This window comes from Coturnix japonica, chromosome 4 (genome assembly GCF_054131305.1).
Source record: "Coturnix japonica strain WE chromosome 4, WE-NBRP24, whole genome shotgun sequence".
Taxonomy (NCBI): Eukaryota; Metazoa; Chordata; class Aves; order Galliformes; family Phasianidae; genus Coturnix; species Coturnix japonica.
Window position 1 is genome coordinate 20453091 of NC_140666.1, and position 10332 is coordinate 20463422.

The 10332-nt window shown below is 38.5% G+C and overlaps 1 long non-coding RNA gene across 1 annotated transcript; it reads right to left on the minus strand.

The window, feature by feature from the left end:
* Positions 1-536: 536 nt before the first annotated feature.
* LOC146760976 (uncharacterized) lies at positions 537-10021 on the minus strand. The gene is made up of 2 exons (XR_014945212.1): positions 9934-10021; positions 537-635 (listed from the first exon to the last, which is right to left on the minus strand). It is a non-coding gene; the product is annotated as an uncharacterized LOC146760976 (long non-coding RNA).
* Positions 10022-10332: the final 311 nt, after the last annotated feature.

Consider the following 10332-nt stretch of genomic DNA (forward strand, 5'->3'; position numbering starts at 1 on the left):
GCAGATTCCCAGATTAAATTTTTAAGCTCTAGGGCCATACAATAATAACCATGCAAATTCTTCCTCATACAGGCATGTGTACCATTCTCCAGTCTGGCCAGAGCTCTCCAACCAGTCACAGAATATTTTTTTCGTTCATCTAGCAAAACTCCAAATAATTTAATGTGCTTGTTTCACCTGTCTCTCTTTCCTATAAGGACTCGCACTGTGTCTCCTGTAATCCAGAACACAGAAGTCCATCATGTTACCTATTAGCTTTTTTTCAGGACTATGGTTTAGTGCTTTAAATGGAAAAATGAAACCTCATTCCTGACCTCAGCCTGTCACTGTTCCCCATGGTTAAGCTACTTGGGATTGTTTGCCAAAACAATTTAGAAATGCATTTTGCACATTCTTTCCTTGCCTGTGAAAGAAACGTGAAAAATATTGTGGTAGATCCGTTACCTATTTATAAATTCTTAAACTCACCAGTGAAAAGAGTTGTGCCAGCATGAGGTGAATATCTGTTGGTTCCATTCTGTTTAGTTCCACTGGGGGTTCTCACACAGTCATTTGTTAGACTTCTTTTCTTTGGAAGTAAATCTTCTTTGGTCTTCTGAGAAGATTCTTCATGAGAGAACGTGACATCATGCTGTCTAGAGACAGGGATGGAGGGGCATAAGTTTACTGCTTTTAGGTACATCACAAATCTGTTGCAGACAGGATGAGTCCTAGATGAGTAGGATGAAAGAGAACTGATTTATCATAGGAAAATATTCAGATTAGACATGTCGGAAATTACCTAGTGGTTCTAGTTTAAATAATTACACGGCTGATAGATGGTTGGAACAGCATCACTAGGGCTTTTAAGAGCAGGTGAGCTGAGAGCACTGGAAAGAAACCAGGAGTATTTTGGCTCCACCTCCTCAGAACAGGTGGACGAAATGCCTTCAGAATTCATCCATCCTTATTTGCCAGGGTTCAGTTTACCCAAAGAGAAAAGGACACAGAGAAAGGCAGGGTATAAAACTTCCATCAGAAACAGCGTGAATATTTTTTCTAACTACCAAACAAGACAAACTGAATTTTTCTCTCTAGTAGAATATGAGTTAAAGTGTATAGAAACGGTTACAGGAACACAAAGCTCACCACAGTGATTCTTAGGGGTCCAACATCTTTAGCTCTAACACCAAATCAAAATATGAAAACACAAGTCTGTAGGGAAGAAAACAAATTACAAATGGATTTGCAAAAATCAGCTTGGTTAATCTCTTGTACATTTTATTCAGAACCGTTCACCTTAGTTCTTAACACTCTATCTTACTTTACGTCACTAAATACTCAGGTAGGGTTTTCTTTTGGATGGTTTTTCTCCCCACTTGAGCAAAACTAGTAAATGGATCAGTTTCCCTTTAAGGGCTGGATGGCCCTGCCAGCTTAGCCAATATGAAACATTTCCAAAGAAGTTTCTTGCTCATCACAGCAAGGAACAGAATATTTTAAAACCCCAAACTTCAAAATCCCAGATGGTCTTGAAGTCTTATTTAAATGAACTGCATGAGTTTACAGTCAGATCTGCCCAAGAAACCCTTATAACAGAGACTGAAAACTACAAATGTTCTCAGTTTATTAAAAACTGATTTGACACCAGCACAGACTATTTCAAACTTTTTCCTCACATTGCAGAGCTAGACACACTTCTCAAAATATTTGCTTTCAATAAAGTGACAGCAGCTCCTCAAGTAGACTTATGTAAGAGCCAGGTATTTGATTTTTTTTTTGTTATATTTCATGTTATATTGTCTGTTGAATAAAATGCTTTAAAAACATTAACGTAATATAGAATTTCAGACTCTTAATCATTTTGACAGGTTTTATGAAACTCTTCAGAGCAACATTTGAGTAAAAATCCCTTGCTATACGCAGCCCTGAAAGTGGTTCAGAACTGGGGGGAAGGGGAGCGAAGGGCCACAAAGGTCTCCCTTCTAAAAACACACGCATTCATTAGAAGAGAAAAATGCCTGGAAATCTGGCACAAAGAAGAGTGTTTAAATGAAGCCTGCCTGAGGGGATAGCCCTGACTTGCACTCTTACCAACTGGATGGATATCATGTGACTGTTAACAAGTATTACGTACCGTGTAAAAAAATCTCTGTGAGAAACCACACCATGCAACACTATATACAACTTCAGAGACAATACTTTCTGAAGGGGAAATGTTTCTAGATAGCTTCACAGCCGTCACACAAATGCCTCCAGTCAAAAGTGACAGCAAGCCCAAACCAAAACACTATTTGCTGTGCTTTTAGGATGCCCACCAAAGGCGAACTTGGATAAGAACTTCACTAACAAATAAGCAAGATTTCAGGTCAGCTTATTTAGAACGCTGATTACTTTCTGTCTTAACTGCAATTTTTTAGTTTCTTCTTCCCAATGCATGTTCCAGCTTCTAGACCTATGTGCAAGTAAGTTGTCTCCATCTTACATCATACTTCTCTGAAGGGACTATTTAATCACTTAAATGCCAGAGTCCACGTGCCAATTTATGTGCTCTCATCTGATAATCAAACCCGCAGTTAAAACAGCAACGAACTCAATGTGCACTTGGTTTTCCAAACCACAATTATTCAAAAAATACTTCGGAACCAACAGAAAGCAGCCTTCCTTAACACTACAGACAAAACTTATATTGGCTTGAAGCCTCCAGTATTCATTGTCCCCCATGGCACATGAGTAACTAATTTCAAATATCTATAAATAAAATACATAAGCTTTCATACAAGGATATATTATAGTTCAAACACAGGGACATACTTGTAGCTGTCAAATGGAAGTGTTTTATAACTTTTTGCTCTACATAATTCTCTTTTTGGAGAAGGTTGAAATGAAAAGCACCTCACGAGTCATTTTTCAGAATGTTATAGTTAGTAAAATGGACTCAATATTTAAGATATATTTTTATAAGTAAATACGCTACAATAAGGCCAATCCCACAGTCAGATGGAGACAACTCCCTAACAGATTACCAACAAGTTAGTCATCCACCTTTGTCCATTTTTCTTTTAACTTATAATGGAAATGAATGCTCTGTATGAGCCGCTACCCCAGGAAAACTCAGTTCAGATTCAGCGTCTGAAAGCTGATGAAGTATTGCTTTTGCCCATTTTCACAGCTGCAGCTGACTGCAAGAGAAGGGCGAGTGATTAACCCAAGGTCAGTGAATGAGTCAGTGCAAGGGGATTACAATCATTAACGCTCCTGGCTGCCAGTCCCAGCCCTTGTCCTCCTGCCACCACCTAGCCAACCTATACCAGCTTTGGTATACACAAATGATGGACCAGATAAAGCCAGCCAGCCAAAGAGCAATTTTCACTGTACACAGTAATGTCAATCTACTCAGTCCTCATCTGTAAATACTCTTCAATTGCAGTACAGCCCTGCCATTACATCTCACTTTGGCCTGTCAAACACTGGTACTCACACCATGGGCCCCTGTTGAACAGAGACTGCCTGCTGAGCCAGATGGAGAGGTGGCTGTGGAACTAGACAATTAATTGGAAAATTCAACACCAACCTGCACCTGCATCCAGCAGTTCACTGACACCACAGAAAGCAAAAAGCAGCTCTGGTCAGAGCAATATAGATACGAACCTTATACCTCAGAGCTGGATTGCTTACGTGAACATTAAACAGCACTCAGTCTCACAGTATTTTGAGAACAGTTATAATGAATATTAAGCCATAAACAAAACCAATCAGCACAAATTAGCACCGGTACTATACCAGTATATGTAGGACAAAGCAGAAGTAAATTGCATATGAATACCATTTCTACAGCAATACCTGACTGTAAATCTGCATGTTAAATGATAGAACAACAATTAAAACATTATGTAAAGGGCTGTTTCTCAATGCAGATTGCTACTTTCTCAAGCTAGACTTGCTGTAATCTTATTTTCCTAAGGTTTAAGTCATAAATACACCTCTGACTGCAGGAACCTTGGATCTACAATAGCTAGCTTTAATTGAGTTAGTCCCATCATCCAGAAGAATAGGGCTGCAGGGCCTTTGCTCACCTACATGGTACATACACCACTCTACTCTGGATCCAGGGCTGCTGTTAGGCATGACCCACAGACTGGGGCTTGCCTGGATGGGTTTACGTGTGATCACGTGCAAGGCGCACAGTATTTCAGTTCAAAGTCAGATGGAGATTGTTCTCCTCATAACCCAGTTTTGTACTTTCAAGAGTCTGGACAGTCCCGGAACTGTCATCTTTCATCAGATTTGTGAGCACTTGTCTGAAAAAAAGGCTCTCAAGCATCTGTGGCTCACCTGATGTTTTGTAATGTCATTAATCAATCACATCTGATACACTGGGCTTCCTCCATGAAAACTAGAATCGGTTTCCTTTCATTGATTCACTGCCAAGATCCTTCAATCGGCATCATAGGGTAGTGGCATTTGTCAAGAAACAGCACTGCACAGGATATAGTTTTAACACCAAACTTATTCTGTTCCTCAGTCTGTAGCATGGGATTGTGTGCAAAGAACTGAAAACAGATGGGAATGATATCTAACTCATGAAAGGATAACTCATTTATCCTACAACAGTGCTTAATTTATTTTCTTTTAAGTTTTCCTAAGGACATTTTGCAGGTATACCTCAGAACAATGTATACCTGCATAGACATGAGCACAAGAACTCCACGTTTTCTCCTTAATTATTAATTAAGATACTTTAAAAGTTACAATTACATGCACCAGTGCTATGCGGCTAGAGTTTCTTGATTGCGAGGAAGAGAGAGAAAAACTGAAAACCTGAGAACTGTCTATTTGGCTTCAGTGGATAACTTATGAGTTCTATTATAGTTAGAAGATAAGCTTGGTGTGAGTAGGGAAGAAGAAACTGGTGAAAAGGAAAACAAGAGCAATTATCTGGTGCTTTCTACATGCAGACTGAACCTCTATTTTTCTCTGCAAGTAGCTGAGCATCCTAAGGTCTGCCTATGTTTTTAGGTATCACTACTCAGAATCTTGGTTTGGAACAAGTAGCAAAGCAGAAGAGAGTCCCATGCATGCCATTATAGACAGCAAATTCAGCTGTGGCTATCTCAAGGTCACAGGCTGCTGTTTCTTTTCCTTTCATTCTCATATGCACCACATCTTTAAGGTAGAACTTTTGCAAGTGACAGATTTCAGATATTGAATGAACCAACCCACACAGAAGGAAGCATTCATGAAACAAAACAAAGTAGGAGTTACAGAATCATTCCTATCCACTAGAATACATACAACAAAGCCCTTGGTTCTTAATTTTAGTATTCATATTTTGAAGTTCTCAAATCAGTCACTTCAGATGCCAAGAAATACAGGTATAGACTGTTTTTTTCAAGGGTTTTATGGAAGGTAAAAACAAAAGCAAGTTCCTCCAAGTTGTACAAGAATTAGACATTTCAGCTGCTCCCTTGTAGCAAGCAGTAACCCAACCTGCTGCCATGCAAGATACCCCACTGCCTGTCACCCCAACCACTGCTCAAGGGAGGATGGGGGGCCTGAATCCTACTCACTCATTAGGGGGTGCACCTAGGGCAAGAGCAAGCACCTTGCAGCTCTCTGCTGTAACTAATTTGGCCATATGGAAGGAGGCAGTGATGCCTGTGTTCTTTTTGGCCTAGGAAATACCATCTGCAGCTGTGAAATTCACACGAGTACTGAGTTGGTAAAGAAAACAGATGGCAAACAGAAGCAAATGGTTAAAACGTTCCCTCCACTGCAACACATGTGAAATCCCTTATTCCAACGGGCTGCAATAAACCTACGAGTGTCAGTGCACATATAATGTGTTGAAGAATTTTTCTTCAGAAGGAAATAAATCTGATTTTTATCTAAGCTGGCAGTAAACACGGTCAAATATTTAACTGTTTCTGCAGCAAACTCCCTCTTGTTTTCCAATTTCATTTTTTATTTTTAATAATGCCAAAATCAATGTGCTGCATTGCTGCAGACCTCAGGGATGTGAACAGAGGTGAAGAAGGTCCGTGATGAGCCCCAACTGTCAAATGCAGCAAGTAAACATTTATTGTGAAGTGCAAACTCTGATGCCAGATGGAGGATCTTAGCTTCACCAACACTGGATTTATTGTACGTGGCTTATTCAAGTGATTTATATGGCTTACGCCACTTTTTCCTTTCTTTAACCTTGCCTTGATTATCAAAAAAATCTTTTTGTAATTTACATTAATAGCTCTATGACACTGTGGAAAATATTAAAAAAGACCTTCATACTTCTGGCACCTCCTACTGCAGAGGACTGCATACAATCAATGCTCTTTTGAACTGTTCCAAAGGGCTTGGCAAGAATTTGAGGTACACCCAAAATGTCATGAAAGACCCTGCACAGAATCCTCAGGAAAACTGGTCAGCGAATGTCCAGGTCAATAGTTTTCTTAGGCCCGAGTCCGCAGCACTCCGCTGCCAGTAAGTAAAAACATTACACACACAAGTCACTTCCATTATCTCAAGTCAGTGGGTTTTTTTAATAATAATATGCGTTATAGAAGTGTTATTTCCACAGTCAGTAGGTCCCATGATGAGGAATAGTTTCAAACCATATAAGGATATTACAATAGAAGATATCAAAATGAAGTTTGGTAAGAAGAAGGCTTTTTCAGCATGTGTTTTTTAGTTGCTTTTTTGTTTGTTTTCTTCCTCAACAGCAAAAGTATATCAAAGAACTACAGAGAAAACTGCCATATAGTAATATAAGGATGGAAATAGAAAAGCACAAGTTTTTGATCATAACTACTGCTCTCACCTTAGATGGAAGCTCTTTAATTTTTCTAATTTAAACTCTCTTCCCAAAAAGGCTCCAGCCTCAGAGTAGTGACTGAAAGCAAACAGTGGTAAGTTCTATAAATGTAAAGAAGTTAATACTCCAAAATAAGCAGTAAACACCTGAAAAATTTTGAATAATTTTCCAGGTTAGCGACCATTACATGTAAACATTATTTTTCTTCTACCTATTGTGCCTTCTTTGTGAGCTATGAGAAAATCTGAATCAAATCAAATCTGGGCACTAAGCACAGGTGCCAAAAGATAGATCAGAACCATAGAATCATCCATGCTGGAAAATACCACTAAGATCATTTAATCCAGCTGCCAACTCATCCCCACATGCTCACTAACCACATCTCTCTGTGCCACATCGACCCTGTTTCTTGAACACCTCCAGGGATGGTGACTCCACCACCTCCCTGAGCAGCCTGTTCCAATGCATTACCATTCTTTCTGACAATAAAGTTTTCACAATATCCAACTTGAAACCCCTGGTGCAACATGAAGCCATTATATTTTGCTCTCTATTTGTTATTAATGAAAGATAATATAAATATTACAGCTGAAGTAAAATGCAGTACTAAAGAGTGTGCTGGTCCACAGGACAGTTGGTTAGCTCCCATGTGATTCTGAAACTAGCAAGAAGGCTTTCAGACAGCAGGATCAGTTTCCTAAAACATAGATGAGCTTAGAACAGCCACTAGGAAGCATCTTTTTTGATTTGAAGCCACTGCCCCATCACAGAAAAGGACTATGACTGGCTGCAGGGCTCCTGCTGCAGGGCACCAGAAGCTCCCCTCCTCACTGCCGGGGCTGTTCACATGATACAAGGAGGATGAGGTTGGAACGTTTACTAAATACTTATTATCACTAAGGTACCAGGCCTGTGCGTTACATGAAGAGAAAATTTTAGTTTTCTGACTTTTACAATCTGACCCAGAAAACAGAAAAATCTCAAACAAATATCAACCTTCAGTGTATTAAAAAGGGAACTCTTTCCCAGGTACTAAATATTCAGCAGATAAAATCACATAGAATAAGCCTCCATGTTTGGAAATAAAACTACAGGCATCATTTCTGATCATGAAGTGAAGCATCAGATAAATCAGGCACTGAATTCTCATCCTCACTGTTCTGCATCACCAGGACTCCAGGAGTTTGCTAAAATCTCTTCACAGTTGAGGAGGGTTTGCTTCCAAATTTTTCCAACTATTGAGATACCAATTACTGTTAATACCTGATTCAGTCTTGCTTCAGGATTGATTGAAGCCTGAAATAATTCTATATTTAATTATATTTATTCCAGCCTCAACAGTGACAGTAAGCAAACACAGTCGACATGCTGAACAAGAAAGAGGAAAGACAGAAGTCTATCTCTTAAATAAAATACCAGTGATTAATAAATCACATGTTTATATCTCTTTGGAGGAATGCTTCTAATGCAAAGCCATTCCAGCCAGAGAATTCCATGCCAAATCAAATACTCATATGAAGAGAAAAGACAGTTTCTGCCAGCTTCTTTGTCCAAAAAAATCTTTAAAAATTGGAAAAATGAAAGCGTTTGCCCTCTTTCCATGAAAATCCCAAGTGTTGGGCACCAGGAAACATAATGTTCCCACTGATCTCCAGTAACAGATGGACAACAACAATTTCAGAGTTATGAGAAGTAATTTAATGCATTCCACTGTGTGAAAACAATAAAAATTAGCAAGTTCTTTTGATACTGTACCGTCTTGCCCAGAAGACAACTGTCTTGTATAAGAAATTAAGTTGCTTCTTATTTTCCAACTGAAGATACGATGCTTTCCCCTCAGTTGCTGGGAGTTTAGAAAGGCTGTTTGAACAGCAATAAAAAGATGAAAGTTGCTCCTTTTTTAAAAATTATTTTTAATATAATATTTAAGTATCATTTTCCCCAGTTTGATTGGATGCTTAATAGGAAGGTTGTCTGCTTGCAAAGGTAGATTTGAGAAAGCAGTCAGCTCTAGAGATAGAGAAAAAAAAACAATAGTTGCACTCCATACAAGATACTAAGTGAAGTTACTAGTAGCTGAATGCATGCAGAAACAGTGCTTTCACCCCTACAAGAAACATAAACAGCAACAGTAAAAAGAAACAAACACAATAGCAACAAAAACAAAAACACTTTGGAAAGTATATTCATTTCAAGTCAATTTGAAATTCAAACATAGCAAAAGAAGGGAAGCCAGCAACAATAAAAACAGACAAAAACAAACAAGAATTGAAAGTAAAAAGTATCACAAGCGACATGCAGTAATTTTGGTTCCGTCTCTATTTCTCACTAACATTACAAACTGCAAAACCATTTTTGACAGAGAATATGAGAAGTTTAGTAGTTTTTCAATGAGAGACTCCAGCCTTACTTATAACTTCAGCAAAGGAGTCTGGAATGTATCTGATTTTTTCAATAATATCTCCAGATATATAACTTACTTAAAATGTTGCTTTTCTGTTTAAAGTTTCATAGACTCCAATTGAGGGACTTACACATTCATGTACTGCAGTAACAGCAGAAGCCTATACACAACTAGGAACATGTTCCAAAATAACTGTAAGGAATGAAAATAATTCCTTTCCCCCCCCCCCCCCCTTAATTAAGGAAAATCATTTTCCTATAGAAGCACCTTCCAAAGAATAATCAACCAAATGATACAACCCCAGTGATAGTTCATTCTTTCCTCACTTGTCTTGGCTTCTCAGGGCTTTTCCCTGCCTATCCTTCCTCCATTATGGCAGCTTTGAGTTAATAATCTCCATTTTGATAACAGAAGTAGATATCACATTTAAAAACTAAAACAACTCGAGGTTAAATATCCAGCTAGTAAAAAAATGGGTTCCTGACAAAAGCATCCAGTTAAGAGAAACACAGCCTTCTTAGACAAAGCAATTTCAGACTATGCAGCTAAATAGATGGCGTGACAAAATATTCAACTGAGGAATTACTAAAGGAACCACCATTTAAAAAAAGATTTATGTGATATAATTCCTAATCATGTAATTGCAATTCACAGTACTTGAACTACTTCCCCCCTCCCCACCTTTGCCACATTGCACATAGATTTCTACTCAAGCATTCTCACAACCCCAAAATCCTACCTTTAAGAGGTCGTGATCATTTTTGAGCCTGTTAGCTTATAGGTAAAGGTAGTGTTACAGTTTTTCCCGCACACATTTATTTACAGTGAATTGCATCAGGCACTTCATGGCTGAGTCAATCTTAATGTCTCTCTTGGATTTGTCGTATCTATGGTATTTCTCTCATACTATATTAATGCAGTGCAGAATCTTGTACACTGTAAGTTTACAGGCCAACATTATCTGGTGTAATCAAGTATATTTCTATACATACTAGGGAAGACCAGAAAAGTAAACAAAAGAGAAACTGAGCAAGCTTTAATGTGCATAGATATGTCTGTCTGTCTGAAGAAACTAGAGATTCTTGGGAGAATGTTGGGGGAAAATATCCCTAAAATGATATTGTAATATTTTTCCCTT